Genomic DNA, 7,672 nt, shown 5'->3' on the forward strand with positions numbered 1-7,672 from the left:
ATACACACACACACACACTCACACACTCACACACACACACAACGCACATGCGCACGCACACACAATCACGCACATACATACAAATGACTGTGGTAAATATTTGTGTAACATCATATGACATGTTAAAAATATGTTCTATGAGTGCATTTGATCCTGTATATGTTTGTTTGCGTTGATAATATATATGTGTGTGTGTGTGTGTGTGTGTGTGTGTGTGTGTGTGCATGTGTGTATGTTTGTATGTATGTATGTATATGTATATAAATAGCAAAGGTGGGTTATTCGCAGTTTACACCCGAAAGGCAAAAATATAGACGTCACTAAAGTGACTGAGGGCAGTAGTGAGCGCTGTTATTGGTAAACATGAGAGTCAAAACAACTCAAGAGCCACAGGAAGCACTTAAGACTGACAAAGGATGCAAGCTCCCTACATCATTACAGTTCTTTCTGCTATAAGAAGCAGTGTACCTTGAGCTGAGAGCTCGTACAACACTCTAAAGCTGCAATCGTATAATATATCACAGAATCGGCAGTAAATACTACGGATTCGTTTATGAGATTATATCATAATTGCTCAAGTTACTCATTAGATGTGCAAACGTCCTATGACTCTTTCGAATCAATGTTTTCGAATCATAATAATTTCAAATATAGTCACGAGGACAGAAATTTGCAGAAGTCGTTTAGTCGATTATAAAAACTCTTAGAACATTATGGATAACTCATTTTATCAACCACAAAATGATAAAACCCAAAACGACATAGGCGAGATTTGAACATAGAATATAAAAATAGTCGAAAAATAAAAAGCTAATAAATCGACCACGACGAGACTCGAACTCGCAATCTTCTGATTCGAAGTCAGACGCCTTATCCATTAGGCCACGCGGCCGTATGCTCAAACGAATCGCTATAGTTCATATTAGTTGACTGTTTTCGTTGTATGAGTAGAATAGTAATAGTATTTATTATGATTGCAGTAACATTGTTAACTGGAGGCGGGATCAATAAGAACACAAGAATGTTCTGCTGGTGCTTATTTTATTGCGAATAAAATGGTAACAGAGTGTATCACCTTCGACTTAAACCAAAACTGGTATCTCAAATAACCACGCATGACTTCGAACTTTATTAGAGCTACACATAAAGTTTAGGGTAATTTTTCAGAGCAACACCCGCAAGATTTTCACTAAGAAAAAAAAACTCCGGTTTTTTGTGTGGAATCAAGTACCCTGACCTCCTAATATTCTGCAAATCCCTTATTTTGTTTCGGGAAAAGGTGCCAGAACGAACCCCCCGCCCCGTTCCCAGATTCATTGGAATTTTTTTTTTTTTTTCGTTGAATGAATTCCTGTGACATCCTAATATGCTACAAAACCCTTTTTGTGGTCCGAAAAACGGCGTGCGGTGAGGTGGAAGCCTCGGAAATTTCACCCACTCCTACCTCCAATGATCTTTTCAGCAGCACGATTTTCACTAAGGAAAAAAAAATTCCAATGAATCCGGGACTGATTTCCTTAACCCTAACCCTAACCCTAAAATCCTAACCCTAACCTTAACACCCTAACCCTAATCTTAAACCTTAATCCTAACCCTAAAACGCTAACCCTAAATTTCTAACCCTAACCCTAACCCTAAAACCCTAACCCCAACCCTAACCCTAAAACCTTAACTCTAACACTAACCCTAAAACCCTAATCCTGAAAAGATCAATGGGAGCGAAAAAAAAGAAATTTCTAATGAATCCGGGACTGGGATGGTTTCCCCCCTCCTTTTCCGAACCAAAATAAGGGATTTGCAGCATATTAGGGTACTTTATTCCACGCAAAACATCCGAGTTTTCTCTTCTTTTTTTCCTAGTGAAAATCGTGTGGGTGTTACTCTGAAAAATTACCAAGTTTTGTTTATCTTTTACTTGTTTCTGTCATTACAGTACGGCTTTGCTGGGGCACCACCTTGAAGAATTTTTAGTTGAATGAATCGACCCCAGTACTTTTTTTTTTAAATTTTGATACTTATTGTATCGGTTTCTTTTGCTGAACCGCTAAGTTACGGGGACGTAAACACACCAATACCGGTTGTCAAGCGGTGGTGGGACACACGCACGTGTACGCACACACACACGTGTACGCACACACACACACACACACACACACACACACACGCATATATATATACATACGACGGGCTTCTTTCAGTTTCCGTCTATCAAATCCATTCACAAGGCTTTGGTTGGCTTCAGGATATAGTAGACAACACTTGCTCAAGGTGCCACGCAGTGGGACTGGACCCGGACCAATGCGGTTGGGAAGCAAGCTTCTTACCATACAGCCGCTCCTGTTTGGTTCACTGATTGTTTTTTTTTTCAAACTTTTTTTCTAAAGTATGGAATTAATTATTCTAGTCAACTATGATGAAATTGAAATTTTGATTTGAATGTAGACGTCTTATCTTGTAAGATACGTGGTCTTTACAGGTAAGGCTTTGGTGGCTAAGAAATCTATTTCCCAACCACATTGTTTCTGGTTCGGCTTCAGTGCGAGACATTTTTGATCAGTGTTTTTTAGTCATGCATACGATGAGCATTTAGCTAAGGTAAATCACCTTTGGCCCTGACTACAATGACCTGAGGGTTTGGCGTTCTAATTTCTATTTATGTCAGTAGCGGCTCTACCTTCCATCTGCCCGTTGTGAATGACAATAATTCCTAGTTCTTATTGTTATGTGACGTTAAGTCAGCCATGATCAAACAGACCAATCTACTGGTCAGCCTTTCAGTATGTATGTCATACATTTATTTAACTGAGGCCTATACAGCACATTCTGGTATCTCGTTCGATCAAACATATTGTTCTCTCTCTTGTCTCTTTCTTAGTGATGGCCATAGCGAAGACGTACAAAATAAACTCAGTCTGAATATGCCAATGACTGTTCCTCTGCAGGTTTTATTGTTTATAACTGCCAGTAATATTCTGTGGTTGTATCATTGCAGATGTTGTGGCTGTAATCAATAATCAAAAGCTCTACAAAGTTACAAGACCTGCTGAGAATAGTAGTCAACTTTCTTTCACATCATACTCTACTAACTTAAAAAGGAAGAATACGTTATTTTACATAATGCAGTTCCTGGATTCAGTATGATTGAAAAAAATGGAATGGCCGTTGCCGGAAAGCTTTCAGTCATGGATATGCTGGATTAGGGCTGATCTCAGGTTAAATAGCTTAATAGGTTTGCTATAGACAGGACAGAATAAGCTGTGAGCAACTAAATATATTTGCTATAGATACGACAGAATAAACCGTTAGTGACTAAAAGTATTGTTATAGACACGATAGGTTAAATCTTTGGTTAAGTAGTAGTATATATTTTTAAATAATGTCACGGCAGACCAGGACATTATTTATTGGGTTTGTTAGTGAATTTGTTAATTAGTTAGTTAGTTAGTTAGGTAGGTAGGTAGGTAGGTAGGTAAAAACTAAGTATTTTAGCCAGAAGCACGACAGAACAGAATATTGGTCATACAAGGAGGTGCTGAAAAGTTCCTAGCTTTTAGTAAAAGAAAACAGAGGAGGATCAGTTAATAATGATTTTATTCAACATATTCCCCTCTCAGATTCACACAATTATTGAGGCGGTCCTTCATTTTTCTAAGCCCTGCAAAAGAACTCAGAGGGTTGGGCCTCCAACCAGGTCTTTCGCAAGACCCTTGAAGCCAGGAAATTTTCAGCACCCATCGTAGTGAGTAACTAACTAAATATATTTGCCTACGACAAAACCGTTAATTATTTAGTAAATAAATACATTTGCAATAAACACGTCAAAACCTACAATTAATGAGTTACAAACTAATGATAAATATAGAGAAAATATTTATTATTTTGAGAGAACAATTTTTGCTAACGTATTCGTTACAGACTTTCGATAAATTTTATCTCCATAATAAAACTACCTGCGATGTACTGTTTTGTGATGTTTATAACATGACGGGCTTATTACATCTTTCGAGTGTTTATTTTCACTACATTTCGTTGACTTCTATTCCTGGTCGTTTTACTGTCTTATTTCTGGATATTTTCGAATCCAATATGGTTAAAATTTAATCTTCATTCTAGTCCACTCTAACGCTATGTTAGTATTTATGCAGGAGAACAAGACAAGATGACGACCGGAGATCGATCAGATGGAAATGTAATGTACATGATGTATATTGTGAAGATACACTTAAGCCCGTCTTTGTCTGGGCAACGCATTTTCAAAAGTGTTTTATTTTTTTCCTAAACGTCCATGCATTTAGTTAGCCCTTGTTTCATACGTCCCAAGTAATATGCAATAAAGATTTTCTTTCATAAGTCCCAAGTTACTCAAATGTTTGGAAAAAGTTGGAAATGTGTACCGCATAGAATGCGTGGCCGCCAGGGAAATATGTCATGTGTATTACGTTTTGTACAGAAGAGGCATTGGTTTAAAGATGTGGTCAAATAGTTTGAAAATTATATTTTATCTTAAGCTTCCTATAAAGCGGTTCCTTAACTTTCTGTAACACATGCTAAATTTCTTTTCACTCTGAAATCTTTTGTTAAAATTTCAGTCAAAACTTTTATGAATTTTTTATTTTTCTTAAATTTTTGTGAAATTTTTCGTCATAATTCTATTAAAAACAGTAAATCTTTCTCTCTTTGTTTCTGAACATTAATTTACTTTCTTAATAATGACAATTTAACTTCCTGATTATAGGTAAGTTCCATCAGACGAAACTCCGACAAATACTAAAATAATATCAATAATATTTAATAAACCACTAGTGACTTTTGTATAGGAAGAGGTAACTCAGCTTTCGGCAAGACAGGCGTGTTACACAGTTTCCATCCCATCTCATTCGTCGCTATCACCCTTGGGAAATGTATAACCACTCTCTTATTATAGTCAATTTTTTTTTCTTTACGAAAATATTAGAACTATTCTATTCAAAGACAAATCAAAATTTAATAAACCCTTATATATATATCAAACGAAGAAGAAAAAAAGAAATGCTTTTTCACTTCTTTCCCGCCTGCACAAAACATGGCGTCTGACTTACCGAGGACGGTGATGTATAATTACACAGTGGACACAGTCGGACCGGAAACTGTACTGTTAGCAAAATGGTGGGGGATAATTGGACGCAGATATTTTTGCTTATGGATTTCCTTGCCAAACTCTGTCGTCGGTGTGTGCGTGAGCGCGCTTGCGCGCGTGTGTGTATGTAATACAGAGGGAGTGAGAGAGAGAGAGAAAGAAAAAAGATGGCGGTATATGTATATGATTATTTATATGTATGCGAACGCGCTTATGTGTGTGGTAATAATGACGTCTTTCGGTGTGTCTGTGCGTGTATGTGTACGTCTGCGTGAGTATGCCTGTATGTATGTGTGCGTTCACGCCTTGTGTGTAGTGTGTGTGCGTAAAAAAGTATATTCTATGAAAGTATATGTATATGTTGTTGGCTGTATTCTTACATAAGAGTGTTACATTAAATTTTTCTGTTCTGTTAAGAATTACATAAAATATTTTCTCTATGACCAATCGATTTCATTGCTTTTATATATTGTTGTTGTTGTAGTTTCTACACACATGAACTAGTTATTCTGACATAACCTTCACCAAATACATGTATGTCTGTATGTAGGTATGTGGGTGTATGCGTGTGTGCGTGCGCGGGCGTGTTTGTGTATGTGCATGAGCGCTCGCGCGCCTGTGTGTCAGTATAGTATGTATGTATATATATATAAAAAACAAATAATAAATGAGTATATGCATATATACGTACAGGTATGTGCATACCTACGTCTACCTGTATATATATAGGTGCATATCTGGGTACAGGACATTGCAAACAAAACGTAGACAAGAAAATAATAATAACCAGAGTACAGAAAACACACAAGCCACATAGAGAACATTTTCCTTCATCAGCTACCCCCGTTTTAACACCGGCGCTTCGCCGATATATATATATATATATATATATATATAAAGAATAAAAAGTTTTGAGTGGTACAACAATGCTCTATAATACAAACAATGGGTTATACACCTGTTGTAATTTAGTCATCCATAGTCTGATGTGATATTTCGGAATAATATTCCTTCTTCAGATATTCTTAGATTGAGTCGCTTAATGAGGCTACTATAACCTCTAATTGAATTGATTATATTATATATATTGTATTGATTATATATATAATAAAACGAATAGTTTATACTTGATAGCTTACTGGTAAAGCACTATCATTTTCACATTAACAAAACATGAGTGTGTGTGTGTGTGTGTGTGTGTGTGTGTGTGTGTGTGTGTGTGTGTGTGTGTGTGTGTGTGTGTGTGTGTGTGTGCATGGCACATATATTTATTATCCGATTATAGCAGCGACTCCATCTAAGAATATCTGAAGAAGGAATATCATTCCGAAATATCATATCAGACTATGGATGGCTAAATTACAACAGGTATATAGCCCATTGTTTGTATTATAATGCATTGTACCATTCAGAATTTTTCATTCTTTCAAAACAATACACAATGCTTCAAGCGAACTACAATACTCTCATATATATATATATATATATTAATGAATATCAGGAGAACGGAGATTTGCACATCCAAGTTTTATTATACAGTTATTAACATAGTTCTTCGCTTAGACCTACGCGCGTTTCCGCTGCAGGCCACTGCACACTGTTAGCTGTGCATTTTGATGTTGATTATCGGTGCAACTTCATCAGAGTCGTCTCTTACTGCTGTTCAGATATCATCTGAGGAGACTATGAGATTGACCAAAATTATTCCCTTATGAGGTATTAGCGTTACTATAAACTAAAGTTCACGAGATATATGACAATTCATAAGGTACCTCATATATCTTTTCTACCCCCTCTCATGAGATTTTGCCTAATACAATGATTTAATTATTGTAATTTCATCTTTTAGGCTAAATTGAAACATTTGTAAGAGAATGTGTTGAATTTTGGCAGATAATAAATTATAATGATGCTACATCTCCATTTTCTAAATTTTCTTTTGAATATTTATAAACTAGGATTTATATTTAGACTTATTACGTTATGAATATCATTATTCACACAAAAAATACTAGGCAATGAACCAGTAATTCATTGGATATTACTATTCCTTGATGAGGCTACTTTAACCTCTAATTGAATTGATTATATATATATGTAATAAAACGAATAGTTTATATCTGGTAGCTAACTGGTAAAGCTCGATCATTTTCACATTAACTAAATATGTGTGTGTGCATGGTACATATATTTGTGGTTTGGTATCACTGCGTGGTACTTGGGTCAAGAGTTCTTTCTACTATAACATTGCGTTGAATGAATCCTTCTTAAGTAAAATTTGGTAGATAGTATACATTCGTCGTGTACACACACACACACACACACACACACACACACACACACACATGCACGCACATAAACAGAAACACATACGCATTCTTTTCTTTATTTTTTTTTTCTTTAACTTCAGTCACAAGAGTTTTCTGTTCGATTATCGAAGTTTATCGAAACGCTGTTATGGGACATAAGCATTACATGCCGATTTACACACACACACACACACACACACACACACACACACACACACACACACACACACACACACACACACACACA

General features: G+C 36.1%; 1 non-coding gene across 1 annotated transcript; it reads right to left on the minus strand.

Moving 5' to 3' along the window:
• Positions 1-819: 819 nt before the first annotated feature.
• Trnar-ucg (transfer RNA arginine (anticodon UCG)) lies at positions 820-892 on the minus strand. Its single transcript has one exon. It is a non-coding gene; the product is annotated as a tRNA-Arg (tRNA).
• Between the last annotated feature and the right edge of the window lie 6,780 nt (positions 893-7,672).

This window comes from Octopus bimaculoides, chromosome 8, assembly GCF_001194135.2.
Source record: "Octopus bimaculoides isolate UCB-OBI-ISO-001 chromosome 8, ASM119413v2, whole genome shotgun sequence".
NCBI classification, from domain to species: Eukaryota; Metazoa; Mollusca; class Cephalopoda; order Octopoda; family Octopodidae; genus Octopus; species Octopus bimaculoides.